The sequence below is a fragment of the Oncorhynchus mykiss genome, chromosome 4, assembly GCF_057628025.1.
Source record: "Oncorhynchus mykiss isolate SJ-2025 chromosome 4, ASM5762802v1, whole genome shotgun sequence".
Lineage (NCBI taxonomy): Eukaryota > Metazoa > Chordata > Actinopteri > Salmoniformes > Salmonidae > Oncorhynchus > Oncorhynchus mykiss.
In genome coordinates, this window is record NC_143025.1 from 41083585 (window position 1) to 41102601 (window position 19017).

General features: G+C 41.7%; 2 protein-coding genes across 2 annotated transcripts in view; one reads left to right on the forward strand and one right to left on the reverse strand.

The window, feature by feature from the left end:
* Positions 1-19017, reverse strand: part of usp1 (ubiquitin specific peptidase 1) — a 53191-nt gene that overhangs the window by 10101 nt on the left and 24073 nt on the right.
* kank4 (KN motif and ankyrin repeat domains 4) overlaps positions 18590-19017 on the forward strand; it is a 95976-nt gene continuing 95548 nt past the window's right edge. Inside the window, exon 1 of the mRNA XM_090232032.1 lies at positions 18590-19001. The gene's annotated coding sequence lies outside the window, so the exon portion shown is untranslated. The remainder of the gene's footprint in view (positions 19002-19017) is intronic.

Below are 19017 nucleotides of genomic sequence, written 5' to 3' on the forward strand. Positions count from 1 at the left end.
AAGAGTTTGACGAGGTCTCTACGGTGCCAATACTAGGAAGTAAAGCAGTTCAGGCCATGAACCTAGAGAAATGGCAGTTTACATTTTATTTTTTGCTGTGGGTAGCATTGTGACAGAGGGTACAGACACAGTTGTTCAGTGAAGTATGGAGAACATAAAAAGATGATATTCAGATATCTTCACAGGAGACGATGTCTGGAAGGAAACTACAAAATCGAGATTGACCACAAGGTGGAGCCAGTGAAACTGCCTAAAAGAAGTGTTCCAGTCACAACGATGAAGCCATTGAAAGAAGGCAGAGCAGCCTTCAGGACAGGAGGATTATTACACCGGTGGAGAAAAGATCCCGATTGGATATCAGCCTTGTGATTGTGAAGAAACCAAATGGTAAACTGAGAATATGTATAGACCCCATACCATTGAACAAGGCACTAAAGAGAAGTCACTTTCCTCTACCAACAATCGATGCATTCTTACTGGGCTTTTTTAAAAGAAAGAGTATTCACAGTGTGTGATGTCAAGAATGGTTTCTGGCACTTACAGCTAGAAGAAGAGTCAAGCTATCTGACTACATTCTCTACACTGTGTGGCAGGTACAGATGGTTGAAGATGCCGATGGGGATTAGCCCGGCACCTGAAATGTTCCAAAGGAAATTGAGCCAAGAGCTGGAGGGTTTACCGGGAATACACGTCATCGCAGATAATATTTTGATTACAGGAGCGGGTGATAAGCTGGAGATAGTAAACAGGAACAATGTTGAGAAACTGAGGGCATTCCTAAACAGATGCAGAGAAAAGAACATAAAGCTGAACTCAGACTGGTTCCGCCTGAGAAGAAAATAGGTTCCATACTTTGGACACCTACTGACATCAGAAGGACTCAAAATCAACCAGGAGAAGTTTGCGCGATACGAAAGATGCCGAGACCGACGGATGTGAAAGGAGTACAACAACTACTTGGTATGGTGAACTATCTGCCAAAGTTCTACAAACACTTATCTGACAAGTGTGTTACTGAGACAGCTGATGCACAAAGAAAATCTATGGGACTGGAGTGAGATGCACAAACAGGCGTTCCTCAAGATCAAAGAAACCAATGCCAACGCACCAGTACTGAAGTACTATGACCCTGAAGATGTTTTATTTTCTATATATTTTTTTACCTTTAATTAGGCAAGTCAGTTAATTCTTATTTACAATGAGGGCCTACCCCGGACGACACTAGGCCAATTGTGCGCTGCCCTACGTGACTCCCAATCACGGCTGGATGTGATACAGCCTGGATTCAAACCAGGGACTGTTGTGACGCCTCTTGCACTGAAATGCAGTGCCTTAGACCACTCCGCCACTCGGGAGATGAACTGACACTACAGCACGATGCCTCGAGAGACAGGACTAGGCTCTGTCTTGATGCAAAGTGGGAAACCTATAGCATTTGGGAATCGAGCACTGACAAAAACAGAGATTGGCTATGCCCAAATAGAAAAATAACATTTGGCAATTGTTTTCTGCATGGAGAAATTCCATTAGTATTCTTATGGCCGGAGAGTGAGTGTACATTCTGACCATAGGCCACTGGAGAGCATTGTGAGGGAGTCTTTGCTGAGCACACCAAAGAGACGTCAAGGAATGTTGCTCAAACTACAGAAATATGACATTGAAGTTACATATGTTCCTGGGAAGGACATGTTGCTTGCCGATACTCTGAGCTGAGCATACTTACCAGGAAGTACAACAGAAGGATCAGTTGAAGCTGAAATAATCGAAAGCATTAATGTGGCCCAATACCTACACATCTCAGAGGAGAAGCTCAAAGCTAGTCACTCTGAAACCACAAAAGACAAGAAAACGCAGACACTGATACAGACCATTCAATCGGGATGGCCAAAGAAGAAAATGGATACACAGAACGATGTCATACACTACTACTCATTTCAAGATGAACTGAGTGTTCAAGTTGGAATCATATTCAGAGGAGAAAGAGCAGTTATTCCAGACACACTCAGAGGTGAAATAACTAACCAGATTCACTTTTCTCACATTTGGATTGAAGGATGCCTCAGGAGGTCAAGAGAATGTGTATACTGGCAAGGCATTAACGAACAGGTTAGGACATTCATAGAAAAGTGTGACGTCTGCAGGATGCAAAACAACTAAAAGAGACACTTTGTCCACATGAGCTGCCTAGCCGACCATGGGGAAAAGGTAGGCACAGACCTGTTTACCTTTGACAAAAAGAGATTATCTGATTACTTTCCAACTTCTGGGAAATTGACTACTTACCTGTCCACTACTGTGATGCGCAAGGGATACCAGACGTCTGTTTCTCTAATAATGGACCTCAGTTTTCCTCCCAGGATTTCAAAAGATTCCGTGAACTGTAGGAATTCAAACACAAGACCTCGTCACCTGATTACCATCAAAGTAACGGGAAAGCATAGTCAGCTGTGAAGGGGAGGCAGGTAGCCTAGTGGTTAGAGCGTTGGACTAGTAACGGAAAGGTTACGAGATTGAATCCCCAAGCTGACAAGGTCAAATTCTGTTGTTCTGCCCCTGAACAAGGCAGTTGACCCACTGTTCCTAGGCCATCATTGAAAATAAGAATTTGTTCTTAACGGACTTGCCTAGTTAAATAAAGGTAATAAAAAATAAGACGGCAAAACATCTGATGCTGAAAGCCAAAACAGCAGACAAAGACCCTTGCCTGGCTATAGCGGATCATCGCAATACACCTTCGCAAGGACCGAACGCGAGCCCAGCTCAAAGACTGCTGAGTAGGAGAACCAGAACACCTACCCATAAGGGACAGTCTTCTACAACCAGAGATTGAAAAACAAAACAAGGTCTGATTCAAAACCAGAACTAGTTCTGTACGATGGCGGGTGGCCTAAACTGCGTTGTATGCCATTACCTAGAGCAAGTTGTAATCTTAACTGGCACATTTCGAACGATGCTTTTGTGAGGCGCAGTCGGGAACTAGTTCTGTACGATGGCGGGTGGTGGGATCGATAAACCAGAATAATTTGCTGCAAATGAATTACTTAAAAATCATACAATGTGATTTTCTGGATTTTTGTTTTAGATTCCGTCTCTCACAGTTGAAGTGTACCTATGATAAAAATTACAGACCTCTACGTGCTTTGTAAGTAGGAAAACCTGCAAAATCGGCAGTGTATCAAATACTTGTTCTCCCCACTGTACATACAAAATACAAGGTCAGTACCAATATCAATGTAAATGGATACTGGTGATAGCTGAGGTAGATATGTACATCAGGGGTAAAAGTGCCTGAGAAGCAGGAAAAATATAATAAATAGTAGCAGCAACGTACAGTGCCTTCAGAAAGTATTCACACACGTTGACTTTTTCCACATTTTGTTGTGTTACAGCCTGAATTTAAATAGGATTCAATTGAGATTTTGTGTCACTGGCTTTCACGCACTATGCCATAATGTCAAAGTAGAATTATGTTTTAAGACATTTTTACAAATTAATGCAAATTGAGAAGTTGAAATGCATTGAGCCAGTAAGTATTAGACACCTTTGTTATGGCAAGCCTAAATAAATCCATGAGTAAAACTGTGCTTAACAAATCACATAATAAGTTACATGCACTTTGTGCAGTAATAGTGTGTTTTTGAATGACTACCTCATCTCTGTACCCCACACAAACAGATAATTGTAAGGTCCCTCAGTTGAGCAGTGCATTTCAAACACAGATTCAACCACAACAACCAGGGTTGAATCTGCCTCACAATGAAGGGCACCTATTGGCAGATGGAAAAAAAAGAAGCAGACATGAAGCATGAAGTTTTTAATTACACTTTGGATGGTGTATCAATACACCCATTCACTACAAAGATACATCGTCCTTCTTAATTAACTCAGTTGCCAGAGAAGAAGGAAACTGCTCTGGGATTTCACCATGAGGCCAATGGTGAATTTAAAACAGTTACAGAGTTTAATGGCTGTGATAGCAGAAAACTGAAGATGGATCAACAACATTGTAGTTACTCCACTATACTAACCTAAGTGACAGAGGGAAAAGAAGGAAGCTGGTACAGAATAAAAATAGTAAAATAAACATGAATTCTGTTTGTAATAACGCACTAAAGTAAAACTGCTAAAAATGTGGCAAAGAAAGTACCTTTATATCCTAAATACAAAGCCTTATGTTTGGGTCAAATCCAACACATAACTGAGTACCACTCTTCATATTTTCAAGCAAGGTGGTGACTGCATCATGTTATGGGTATGTTGTCATTGGCAAGGACTAGGGAGTTTTTAGGATAAAAATATACCGAATAGAGATAAACACAGGCAAAATCCTAGAGGAAAACCTAGTTCTGTCTGCTTTCCAACAGACACTAGGAGACAAATTCACCTTTCAGCAGGACAATAAACTAAAACACAACGCCGGTTATACACGGGAGTTGCTTACCAAGATGACACTGAAAGTTCCTGAGTGGCCTAGTACTTAAATCGTCTTGAAAATCTACGACAAGACTTGAAAATGTCTGTCTAGCTATGATCAACAACGAATTTTGGCAAATATTGTGCAATCCAGGTGTGCAAAGCTCTTAGAGACTTAAGGTGCTTCTACAAATGATTGACTCAGGGGTGTGAATACTTACAGTGCTCTACGTAATTATTGGGACAGTAAAACATGTTTTGTTGTTTTGGCTCTACTCCAGCACTCGGATTTGAAATGATACAATGACTATGAGGTTAAAGTGCAAACTGTCACCTTAAATTTGAGGGAATTTTCATCCATATCGGGTGAACCGTAGAGAAATGACAGCACTTTCTGTACATAGTCCCTTCATTTTAGGGGACCAAAAGTATTGGTGTGTATAAAAGTAGTTAAAGTTTAGAATTTGGTCATATTCCTAGCATGCAGTGATTACATCAAGCTTGTGACTCTACGAATTTAGATGCATTTGCTGTTTGTTTTGGTTGTGTTTTAGATTATTGTGTGCCCAATAGAAATGAATGGTAAATAATGTAGTGTCATTTTGGAGTCACTTTTATTGTAAATAAGAATAGAATGTTTCTATACTTAACTAAAATATAAACACAACATGCAACAATTTCAACAATTTGACTGAGTTACAGTTCATATAAGGAAATCAGTCAATTTAAATAAATAAATTAAGCCCTAATCTATGGATTTCACATGACTGGGCAGGGGCGCAGCTGTCTGGGTGGCTGGTGTCAGACGATCCCGTAGCTGAAGAAGCCAGATGTGAGGGTCCTGAGCTGGCGTAGTTACGTGGTGTGCGGTTGTGTGGCTGGTTGGACGTACTGCCAAATTCTCTAAAACGACGTTGGAGGCGGCTTATGGTAGAGAAATTAACATTATATTCTCTGGCAACAGCTCTGGTGAACATTCCTGCAGTCAGCATGCCAACTGCATGTTCCCTCAAAACTTGAAACATCTGTGGCATTGTGTTGTGTGACAAAACTGCACATTTTAGAGTGGCCTTTTATTGTCCCCAGCACAAGGTGCACCTGTGTAATGATCATGCTGTTTAATCAGCTTCTTGATATGCCACACCTGTCAGGTGGATTGATTATCTTGGCAAAGGAGAAATGCTCACCAACAGGCATGAAAACAAATTTGTTTACAACATTTTAGAGAAATATGCTTTTTGTGTGTATGGACATTTCTTGGATCTTTTATTTCAGTTCATGAAATATGGGACTAACACTTTACATGTTGCATTTATTTTTGTTCAGTATACATTAATGTGGACACTACCATAATTACGGATAGTCCTGAATTTATCGTGAATAATGATGAGTGAGAAAGTTAGACAAACAATATCATACCCCCCCCCCCAAAAAAAAATGCTAACCTCTCCTGTTATGGTAATAAGGAAAGGTTAGCGTGTCTTGGGGGTACGATATTTGAATTCAGGCTGTAACACAAAATGTGAAATAATACAACTTGATGGCAGTAGCTAACTACTGTAGCTACAGTGGGGCAAAAAAGTATTTAGTCAGCCACCAACTGTGCAAGTTCTCCCACTTAAAAAGATCAGAGAGGCCTGTAATTTTCATCATGGGTACACTTCAACTATGACAGACAAAAAATCCAGAAAATCACATTGTAGGATTTTTAATGAATTTATTTGCAAATTATGGTGGAAAATAAGTATTTGGTCAATAACAAAAGTTTATCTCAATACTTTGTTATATACCCTTTGTTGGCAATGACAGAGGTCAAACGTTTTCTGTAAGTCTTCACAAGGTTTTCACACACTGTTGCTGGTATTTTGGTCCATTCCTCCATGCAGATCTCCTCTAGAGCAGTGATGTTTTGGGGCTGTTGCTGGGCAACACTGACTTTCAACTCCCTCCAAAGATTTTCTATGGGGTTGAGATCTGGAGACTGAATAGGCCACTCCAGGACCTTGAAATGCTTCTTACGAAGCCACTCCTTCGTTGCCCGGGCTGTGTGTTTGGGATCATTGTCATGCTGAAAGCCCCAGCCACGTCTCATCTTCAATGCCCTTGCTGATGGAAGGTTTTCACTCAAAATCTCACGATACATGGCCCCATTCATTCTTTCCTTTACACGGATCAGTCGTCCTGGTCCCTTTGCAGAAAAACAGCCCCAAAGCATGTTTCCACCCCCATAATTCACAGTAGGTATGGTGTTCTTTGGATGCAACTCAGCATTCTTTGTCCTCCAAACACGACGAGTTGAGTTTTTACCAAAAAGTTATCTTTTGGTTTCATCTGACCATATGACATTCTCCCAATCTTCTTCTGGATCATCCAAATGCTCTCTAGCAAACTTCAGAAGGGCCTGGACATGTACTGGCTTAAGCAGGGGGACAAGTCTGGCACTGCAGGATTTGAGTCCCTGGCGGCGTAGTGTGTTACTGATGGTAGGCTTTGTTACTTTGGTCCCAGCTCTCTGCAGGTCATTCACTAGGTGTGGTTCTGGGATTTTTGCTCACCGTTCTTGTGATCATTTTGACCCCACGGGGTGAGATCTTGCGTGGAGCCCCAGACCGAGGGAGATTATCAGTGGTCTTGTATGTCTTCCATTTCCTAATAATTGCTCCCACGGTTGATTTCTTCATACCAAGCTGCTTACCTATTGCAGATTCAGTCTTCCCAGCCTGGTGCAGGTCTTTGGTCTTGGCCATAGTGGAGTTTGGAGTGTGACTGTTTGAGGTTGTGGACAGGTGTTTTATATAGTGATAACAAGTTCAAACAGGTACCATTAATACAGGCAACAAGTGGAGGACAGAGGAGCCTCTTAAAGAAGAAGTTACAGGTCTGTGAGAGTCAGAAATCTTGCTTGTTTGTAGGTGACCAAATACTTATTTTCCACCCTAATTTGCATATAAATTCATTAAAAATCCTACAATGTGATTTTCTGGATTTTTTTTTCTCATTTTGTCTGTCATAGTTGAAGTGTACCTATGATAAATTACAGGCCTCTCTCATCTTTTTAAGTGGGAGAACTTGCACAATTGGTGGCTGACTAAATACTTTTCTGCCCTACTGTATATTGCCAGCAAGCAAAATAATTGCAAACGGGTTAGCATCTAAATACTAGCACGTTAGGAACATATTTCCTCCAATGAAAAGGTGCCTCATTCCCAAAACACACATTTTCTGGTGACTTGTGGGCAGAGTGCTGATGACGTCTCCCACTGTATGCACTTTTGGTAGCCTGATTGCATCCAGACTGAGGAGAAATCTGCACAAAATGAGTCCCTGACCACCTCCTGAGGTCAGTCAGATCTGAACACAATCAAACCACAAAGCAACTTTTGTGCATCTAGACCTGTCTTTTCAATGTGATCTTCGTATTCTGATAGCAGAAGTTGCATGTAAGTGTCAAGTGTAGACACGGCCTGATATGATTGTATCCCGCAGTATGAGCCTCTTGTCTTCCTACCCTAGGCTGAGTTAGCAGTTAAGCCCTGGGCTCCACTTTATCAACTCAGATCACCCCTCTTGGTCTATCTCTACTTGCCACAGAGGTTAGCTCACTCCTTCCTACTGTTAACACTTTATGGGTAGTTTGTGACAAGATATACTATGCGTCAGCAGGGGCTATTTTTGTGTACAACACCAAATGAGCAATCCATTATTTATTAATAGTCTGCTCTGCACTATTTTAGCGCGGCCTGGCTCTTACTACATGTTATTTCACCTTTCACGCTGAATAAGTTCAGCCACGGGGTATAATAGCGGCAGGTCCTCCCTTTCTAGTTGACCAAACAACAGCCTCACGGGTGAGTCACACTCTCTAAGTCCCAGGTATAGGGTTTCAGCTAAGACTAATTTCATGAAATGAATTCTTAGCTGAAAGCAGGGGTTCAGCACTTTGTCATTCAGTGCTCCTTTTGTGTGTTTTTTACAGTTACCCTCGAGCTCCTCTGTGGTTTCCTGATCGAGCCCACAATATGGTCTGGCTGCGGGACACCTAAGGTGAACCCCCTGAACCTGTAGTTGTTATAATGCTACATTTCTTCTTCAGCACTTAATTCATCAAATAATTTAACTAGTTATTGACAACCAGTAACACTTTTTTTTGGGTTCCACAGTTTCATAATTGATGGATTGTATTGTTTTTTTTATATACCAATTGCAATGCAGTAGCTTCTAAACAATAGTACTTAAGTTATTTTCTTACCTTACCCAATAAATTATTTTAACTTATAATACAACAATCATCAAAATAAAAGCTAGACTGTCAGGGAGAATTGAAAATTCATAAAACAATTAATTTAGCAGCATTGATTTTGTTATTATGTTTGTGCAAAATAAAAACAGCATTAGCTATGGCAAAATGTGTAGAACTGCAGGAAATTAGATTTAAAACCTTAACAATTTCTCTTAGCTTCATGGAGAAATTTGTAGAACTGCAGGAAACTGGCTTAAATATAAAATAAAAAAAATAGCAAATGTATTAAATTGAAAACTGAAATATCTTACCTACATAAGTATTCAGAACTTTTGCTATGAGACTCGAAATTGAGCTCAGGTGCATCCTGTTTCCATTGATCATCCTTGAGATGTTTCTACAACTTGGAGTCCACCTGTGGAAAATTCAATAGTTTGGACATGATTTGGAAAGGCACACACCTGTCTATATAAGGTACAACGGTTGACAGTGCATGTCAGAGCAGAAACCAGGATTGTGTCGGGGCACCGATCTGGGGAAGGGTACCAAAACATTTCTGCAGCATTGAAGGTCCCCATAAACACAGTGGCCTCCATCATTCTTAAATGGAAGAAGTTTGGAACCACTGAGACTCTTCCTAGAGCTGGCCACCCGGCCAAACTGAGCAATCGGGGAGAAGTGCCTTAGTCAGGGAGGTGACAAAGAACTCGATGGTTACTCTGACAAAGCTCTAGAGTTCTTCTGTGGAGATGTGTGGACCTTCCAGAAGGACAAGCACCTCTGCAGCACTCCACTAACCAGGCCTTTACGGTAGAGTGGCCAGACGGAAGCCACTTCTCAGTAAAAGGCACATGACAGCCCGTTTGGAGTTTGCCAAAAGGCACCTAAAGGACTCTCAGACCATGAGAAACAAGATTCTCTGGTCTGATGAAACCAAGATTCAACTATTTGGCCTGAATGCCAAGCGTCACATCTGGAGGAAACCAGGCACTGCTCATCACCTGGCCAATACCATCCCTAATGTGAAGCATCGTGGTGGCAGCATCATGCTGTGGGGATGTTTTTCAGCGGCAGGGACTGGGAGACTAGTCAGGATCAAGGGAAAGATGAACGGAGAAAAGTACAGAGAGATCCTTGATGAAAACCTGCTCCAGAGCACTCAGGACCTGAAACTGGGGGTGAAGGTTCACCTTTCAAAAGGACAACGACCCTAAGCACACAGCTAAGACAACGCAGGAGTGGCTTTGAGACAAGTCTCTGAATGTCCTTCTGGGGCCCAGCCAGAGCCCGGACTTGAACTCGATCGATCATCTCTGGAGAGACCTGAAAATAGCTGTGCAGCAACGCTCCCCATCCAACCTGACAGAGCTTGAGAGGATCTGCAAAGAAGAATGGGAGAAACTCCCCAAATACACGTGTGCCAAGCTTGTAGCATCATACCCAAGAAGACTCGTGACTGTAATCGCTGCCAAAGGTGCTTCAACAAAGTACTGAGTTAAAGGGTCTAAATACTTATGTAAATGTGATATATACATATATATATATTTTTATCAGTTGCAAATCCTGTTCTTGTTTTGTCATTATGGTGTATTGTGTGTAGATTGAGGGGGAAAAAACAATTTCATCAATTTTAGAATAAGGGTGTAATGTAATAAAATGTTGGAAAAAAGAGAAGGGGTCTGGATACTTTCCCGAATGCACTGTAACATCTGTTTTTTTTGTGTTTTGTTGCTGTACATTTTATCATACATTTTATTTTATTTGGGTTGGTAAAAAATCTGAGTAGTGGGTAGATTTTTTTGATATTTATTTTATGCCCTGGTAATTACCGTATTTGGAAATATCCACGGTATGATCTTTCAATACCTTCAATAACGTTGAAACTATTTACTTGTAGCTACTTTTTAAGTAAATACCTGCAGTAAACTTGAGCAATACGTTAGGCAATAAAGCCGATCACATTCTTCATTTCACTGGTCACACGGTCTTTGTTTACAAGCACACAATGACCAGAGACCAGGAGCCTTGAGTCACAGCATGCACCTGGTGATCTAATTACAGTATGAAATTCACAACTAAATGTTTACCAGCTAGATAGCTTATAACTAAGTTAATGGTTTAAAATGTGCTAAATGCTCTGCAGTTGTGCATTTGGTTTGCTAATTCAGTAGCTTGTTATCTAGCTAGGTAAGTGGTTTGCTTCTTACCTGCAATTAGCTTGAATTCTCGTATTTTATTTTTTCTTGTGTTTCTCATACCTATATTATTACGTATATTATTTCCTTTATATTATTTCCTCTCACCTTGATATTGAATACTGCATTGTTGGGAAAGAGCTTGCAAGTAAACATTTTACTGTACTGTTTCACACCTGCTGCTGTACCCTGTGCACGTGACAAATACACTTTGAAACTTAAAATGTGTGTGTGTGACTTTGTGTCTGTGTGCGAGAGAGTGTCGTGTATATTTGTGCAGTTGTAACGGATGTGAAATGGCTAGCTAGTTAGCGGTGTTCGCGCTAAATAGCGTTTCAATCGGTGACGTCACTTGCTCTGAGACCTTGAAGTAGGAGTTCCCCTTGCTCTGCAAGAGCTGCGGCTTTTGTGGAGCGATGGGTAACGATGCTTCGTGGGTGACTTGTTGATGTGTGCAGAGGGTCCCTGGTTTCACACACATCAAGAGAACATCCCTGTGCATCCCTACTGCTTATCTGGCAGACTTACTAAACACAAAAGCTTAATTTGTAAACTATGTCTGAGTGTTGGAGTGTGCCCCTGGCTATCCTGGCTATTCTGGTTTGCTTAATATAATGAATGTGAAATAATTTATACTTTTACTTAAGTATATTTTAGCAATTACATTTACTTTTGATACTTAAGTATATTTAAAACCAAATACTTTTAGACTTTTACTTAAGTCGTTTTTTACTGGGTGACTTTCACTTTTACTTGAGTCATTTTCTATAAATGAATCTTTACCTTTACTCAAGTATGACAATTGGGTACTTTTTTTCACCTTTGTGTGTGTGTGTGTGTGTGTGTGTGTGTGTGTTTACGTAGAGTGCTGTGACCATATGAATTTGAGAGTGGTTATGTTTCTCCATCCCCCAGCTGTTTACCAAAAGTGTCAAGGCAGTCATTTTGTTGTTGTAATGAATCCCGGATTGCCCCTTTAAAACCACACCAAGTTCTATAATTGCAGGGGTTGTGTCCCGTTTTTTTTTCAAGACAGTACTCACTAGTCATAATCAGATCTCCAATCTCCTCTTCAAATGACAGTCATCTCCCCTTCCTTCACTCCAAAAACGGTATGCGCCTCTTTCTCTTCTATGACGGTAACAGCCTCCTCTTTCATTATGAATGCGTCTTCCTCTTCTTTCACAGAAACGTTGTTATCTTCTTTCATTGTAACAACCTCACCCTCTACCTCTTTCTTCACTGTGACATCCACCTTGTCCTTCTCTTCTTCCTCCTCTTTAAATGATAGTCATCGCCCCCTATTTCACTCCAAAAACTATACAACCTCACCCTCTACCTCTTTCTTCACTGTGACATTATTCTCTTCCTTCACGACAATGTTCGTTTCAGTACTCTGCTGCCTGTGACTGGAACGAACTGCAAAAATCGCTGGAGACTTTTATCTCCCTCACCAACTTCAAACATCAGCTATCTGAGCAGCTAACCGATCGCTGCAGCTGTACATAGTCTATTGGTAAATAGCCCACCCATTTTCACCTACCTCATTCCCATACTGTTTTTATTTATTTACTTTTCTGCTCTTTTGCACACCAATATCTCTACCTGTACATGACCATCTGATCATTTATCACTCCAGTGTTAATCTGCAAAATTGTAATTATTCGCCTACCTCCACATGCCTTTTGCACACCGTGTATGTAGACTCCCCCTTTTTTTCTACTGTGTTATTGACTTGTTAATTGTTTACTCCATGTGTAACTCTGTGTTGTCTGTTCACACTGCTATGCTTTATCTTGGCCACGTCGCAGTTGCAAATGAGAACTTGTTCTCAACTAGCCTACCTGGTTAAATAAAGGTAAAAAAAAATAAAAAATAAAAAAAAATGTTGAGCCACATACCCCCTTTCTCTGTCCAGAAGCTTTCTTATTTAACAGGAGGGGAGTAGCTTAATGAGCTCATGGTCGGGAATGTCAGCTAGCTATTATTAGCCACTAGGCTAGTGCTAATTTAACGAGCCAGCAAGCTGACTAACAACAACGTAAATATGAAATGAAATGGGGTAACTAGTAGATACGAGACAACTGTGTTCAAAACACAGTGTCTAATATACTCAGGAAGAGTCTAAAGAGCTTGAATCTTTCAGCTATTTTGGCTAGGAAGCTACCGAGGTGGAGGAGACTAGTGTTATACAAAGATGACGTCACGTGTGTATGGTAACGAGGAAACCTTCAAAATAAAAACCCGCATTTCAAATCATTGCAATGCGGATAGATTTTTAAAAATATATATATTGCATTCATGTCTCCTCTCCTTCATTCAGATGGTGTATGAGACAAAGGCTGATACTGGGTCTGTAGTAATCTTTAGTATTGTACCGTATTGTTTATAAGCGTGGAAATCTACCCTGCCGCATGAGCATGCTTTTGCGGCACAGTAGATAGCGCGCCGGACCTCGGGCTTGAAGGTCGAGGGTTCGAGACCTGCTCCCTGCCTGTTTCATTACACTATTATACAGTATTGCACAATGTTTACCATTGATGGTATTGGTATATGTTGGCTTAATAATTTTTCCACAAGGAAAAAGTACATTCATTCACGTTTCTTCTCCTTCAGATAGTGTATGAGATCAAGGCTGATACTGTAGGTCCCATTCTATGCTATCATACAGTATTGCACAGTGTATACTATAGACACAGTAATATTACACTGTTGCCTTCTTTTTCCAGTATTCCAGGCTGAGTTTTCTTGGTCACAATAGTTGCTTGGTCACAATAGTTTTATTATATTATTTTAGTTTATGTGTCAGGGGGCTAGGGTCAGTTTGTTATATCTGGAGTACTTCTCCTCTCTTGTCCGGTGTCCTGTGTGAATTTAAGTATGCTCTCTCTAATTCTCTCTCTCTTTCTCTCTTTCTTTCTCTCTCTCGGAGGACCTGAGCCCTTGGACCATGCCTCAGGACTACCTGGCATGATGACTCCTTGCTGTCCCCAGTCCACCTGGCCGTGCTGCTGCTCCAGTTTCAACTGTTCTGCCTGCAGCTATGGAATCCTGACCTGTTCACCGGACGTGCTACCTGTCCCAGATCTATTATTTGACCGTGCTGGACATTTATGAACATTTGAACATCTTGGCCATGTTCTGTTTCCCATGGAAACTCACGTCTCAGCTCTATTACACTGAGGGTTTCAGTGTATAGCTGTGTTTACTATAGTTCTGTTGCACTACTTTACAGTACCGACAGTAACTATCCCTTAATTGGAAACTGACAGCTCTATTACACATTAAAAGAAATCACAGTGTGCAGCCAGGTTTACTATAGTGTTTCTGTTGCACTACTTACAGTAGGCTACATACAGTAACTATGCTATACTGAACAAAAATATAAACACAACATGCAACAGTTTCAAAGATTTTACTGAGTTACAGTTCATAAGGAAATCAGTCAATTGAAATACATTCATTACGCCCTAATTTAGGGATTTCACATGAACTGGGAATACAGATATGCGTCTGTTGGTCACAGATACCTTTAAAAAGAAAGGGACATGGATCAGAAAACCAGTCAGTATCTGGTGTGACCACCATTTGCCTCATGCAGCGTGATACATCTCCTTCGCACAGAGATCAGGCTGGTGTTTGTGGCCAGTGGAATGTTGTCCCACTCCTATTCAATGGCTATGCGAACTGGCTAGATATCGGCAGGAACTGTAAAACGCTTTCGTACTCGTCGAACAAGAGCATCCCAAACATGCTCAATGGGTGACATGAGTATGCAGGCCATGGAAGGAATGGGACATTTTCAGCTTCCAGGAATTGTGTACAGATCCTTGCGACATGGGGCCATACATTATCATGCTGAAACATGAGGTGATGGCGACGGATGAATGGCACGACAATGGGCCTCATGGTATCTCAATGCATTCAAAAGCTTTTTGCGTATGGAACATTTCTGGGATCTTTTACTTCAGCTCATGAAACATGGAACCAACACTTTACATGTTGCGTTTATATTTTTGTTTAGTGTGAGTATCCTAGTTTCCCTTGGAAACTCACTTTTCAGCTATTACACTGCGGTCTTGCACAGTGTGAAGCTGGGGTTGCTAGTTTCCTTTTGTACTCACAGTTAAGACAGTAACTATCCTAGTTTCCCCTGGAAACTCACATTACTGCTCCATTACACTGCTGTTTTTCACACAGTGCGTAGCTGGGTTGGTGCTCAATAATTTTTAATGTTACACTACTTTACAGTACATACAGTAACCACCCGCAACTCAGCTCTATTACACCGGGGGTTTCAGTATATAGCTGAATTTACTATAGTTCTGTTATATTACTTTACAGCACAGACAGTAACTAGATTACACTGTGGATCTTAGCAGTGTGTAGCTGGGGTTGGCATATTCTTTTGTTACACTGCAGGGTATACACTACCCATCTCTTCTTCCCACAAAGAGAAACTACCATTTCCAGTAGGGCTTTTCACCTTGAGAAATGCGAGGCCCAAAGGCCAAAATGAGAAGTATGTTGAGTCCCCGTGAGCACTGAATATTATAATTTGTTTTACCTTTATTTAACTAGGCAAGAAAGCTACTGGACTGGAGTCTACACCCTCAGGTGGTGTTACAGCTTTGGGACAGGTTCGGGAGAGCACAGATGAACCTGTTTGCATTTCAGGAGAACACTTATCGCTGGTTCATGATGTCGGACCCTTAAGAGTCTGGATGCCCTTGCTCATGACGTGCCCAGCAACAACTCTTTACGTTTTCCCATTTCCCCTGATCACAGCTATGCTAGACAGGGTCCTTATGATTGGCCACCAGCTGCTCTTGATTGCTCCATGCTGGCCAATACCACCAGCCTTCTGTTTTCTCTCCTCTCGGGGACCCCATGGCAGCTGCCCCTGAGGCCTGACCTTCTCTCCAGGCTGAGGGGAGGGTTTTCACAGTCACTGTGGGCCGAGTGGCATCCACAATGAGAGTGTATTTTGCCGCTATCTCGACATGCCATGACGAAGGCCAAGAGGGACCCATGGCTGGCTACCCGTTGCTCTCCAAATTTATGATGGCAGTTCGATGTCTGTGTCCTGCAATGGTTCGCTGGGTGCCATACTGGAACGTTGACGTGGTGCTGTGAGCGCTTGTCAAGCTGCCCTCAAGCTCAGAGTGTCGATGACTTTGAAACACCTATCCACAAAGGTGGCATTCCTGTTGGCTATTACCTCCACTAAAGAGGGTGAGTGAACTTCATGTTTTTTCAGTGAGCACTGAATGTTTTTCCGAATGGGACCAGACAAGAGGAGTGTCCAGACTAAGGTCTTAACCCCTCATTGTTGCCATGGGTCCTGTTTGACAGACATGTGAACCATCCCTTATATGCTCCTTCTGTGAGCTGGGTGTATTTTTCCCCAGGTGTGCTGTGCCAGGTCAGGGCCTTGGACACTTATATTAAACAGACAGAGGCAATACGACAGTTTGATCGGATATTTGTTTGCTATGGTGAGAGAGTTCTGGGCCAGATCCTATTGATACAAAGTCTCTGCCGTCTGCTGTAGAGGCGCATTCTACTGGAGGAGTAGCTATATCGTAGGCACTTCTCCAAGGAGTTCCGCTCAATGGCCAGTAGGGCATTGTTTAACACCTTTTTCTAGGTACTATCGGGTCATTGTTGCCCCCGCCACTGAGGTCGGAACTGCTGTGCTGGGTGCTGCTTCCGCTACCCTGAGTGGGGACGGAGGGACATAGCATCTATGACTGCCCTGAGCTCAGTCCTACCGGGACTTTGCTCTCTAACTGGCCCTTATCTAGTTCACAGATGAATCTGGTATTGTCATACCATATTGGAATGATCCAATATAGTGTTACATAACGAAGGCTATGTATGTAACCACAGTTATCTGAGCTATTGGATCACTCCAATCCTCTTTGTCTGTGATCTACGAAAAAGACATGCGGTGGAAGTAGCGCAGCGGCAGCTATTTAAGTGGGTCAGCCCCAGCACGACCCGATACAAGGGACTAATCTGAAATTCTCGGAATGTATCCTGCCGTATCAGGCGGATACCATATTGGAGTGATCCAATAGCTCACATAACCGTGGTAACATACGTAACCTTTGTTTGTGAATTGGACCTCCTCTTCAGATGGCAATCAAACTGCATCCAGTTTTGGTGGGGGTTTACCCTGAGGAAAAATGGCTAGTGCGAGGGCCGAGGGGGGGGAAAATCAACGTTTGAACTGTAGCCAAATTGTTGTTGTGTCACGATGGGTGGTTGTCCATTGGATTATATGTCACGCTGGAAGCGTGGGTAACACAAGTTGAGAGAAGTATATTTTATTTCCAGACAAAAAAATGTATTTTTCATTTATTCCAGTATAGGGCAATCTACAGTTGCTACATCCATTTTTGGACTCATAAATGGGTAGGTTTAATTTACACAAATACATGTTCCACAATGGAGCACTTTGACGGTTTACAATAGAGAACACTGAATTGCAGTGCAGCTTACGTAAGATAAACAAAAACATTTAAATCTGAACAACAAGCCCGTCTAGTGTCAGTTTAAAAGCACAACTAATGACGGTATTGGACTTTTTCTGTAGCGTTCAGTGTTATATCTTTTATTTATTCACTATGCAGATTCTGTCTCAAAACCTTTCTTAAACGGAAGCAAATTAAACTAAACGGGGAGGGACCTACCTGAATTTGTCCAATAGAAACTCTAGTTTTAGGTGCAAAACGCAACTTTTTGGACTAATGGTAGGCTAGCGGTTCAGAGCGTTGGGCCAGTAACCGAAAGGTTGCCGTTTCGAATCCCCGAGCTGACTAGATGAAAAATCTCTCTATGTGCCCTTGAACAAGGCAGTTAACTCTAATTTCTCCTGTAGTCTCTGAATAAGAACATATGCTAAATAATTAAAAAATTATATATATATATTGTGTTGACTGTTTTCCCGTAGTTGCCCACACTCCCTTGTCCTTACTCTGGATTTCTGATCCCTTGTAGGTCAGCTGGATACATTTTTTTTCGACCTCTGCAGCTTGAGACCAAGTTTCAGACAAAGCTCCTCACATCTCTGTTGCAATGAATGATATGTGGGCCGACACATTGATTCTTGAACAATATATCTTATAAATGGATCTTAGCTTAACTGTACCCCCATTAGAACCCAACATATACGTTTGTTTTACTCCAACGTTTGTAACCAAAGTAAATGTAATGAACAAAGCACCGTGGTCCTACAGCCTCAAGACATGGTTAAACCTATCATGTTGATATCATGGCGGGTCAGTCCTTGCATCCATACCCTTGTATCCATACCTCTATGAATTTGAGAGTGGTAACATTTCTCCACACCCATCCCTAAGCTTTTTACCGAAACGGGGGCGGGAAGAACCCTTTGTTTTTGTTTCACTGTGGATTGCCCCAGTAGCCCTTTTTCTGCAGTCAAATGACCTAGTGGCCTCGTGGGTGGAATTGTATTCATATTTTGTATGTTTTCTATGTCAAACGGTTTAGTTATATATTCAGTCTTCTGTGATGTATATAACGTGTAATATTGGGATGCAAACTCAAAATGTAACACATTTCAATTCTATATCTGACGTGGTACAGGTGTCTTCTTTTGTTTAGGCCCAGGACCATGTGTCTGATGTATCTACTTTGAAACAAAAGTATACTTGATTAAGGCTACCAAGAAACACTCTGTGTGACCCACTGCAGCAAAAGGTAGCATAATATTATATGCAAATGTACAAAGAGAAGCATGTGTTGATCAGTGCAGATTCTTAATGAGCAAGAATTTGAAAAATATACCATACCACTGCATTCAAGGCAAATGATTGATTCAGTCAAACGAACAGATACTATAAGCAGCCAGGACCCAAACGACTATCCATCTTCTTGTTTAATGTAGGATATCATCTGGCCAAGATATACATGGAGCACGGAGCCAGTGCATTTGTCAATACGGAGCAGATAATGCAATGCAGGGCATTAGAGCTGCTTCTGTGGTTCCTTGCTTGGTCAGCAAGCCGACGTTTCGATGGAGCTAAGCTGTGTTCTTGGAGAATCCATTCTGGTCGTGGCTGAGCTGAGCGATACGGAGTGATGTGAGGCACCATAGCATACGCATACCGTGGACCCAGGCTCCGGTACGTAACCAGATTG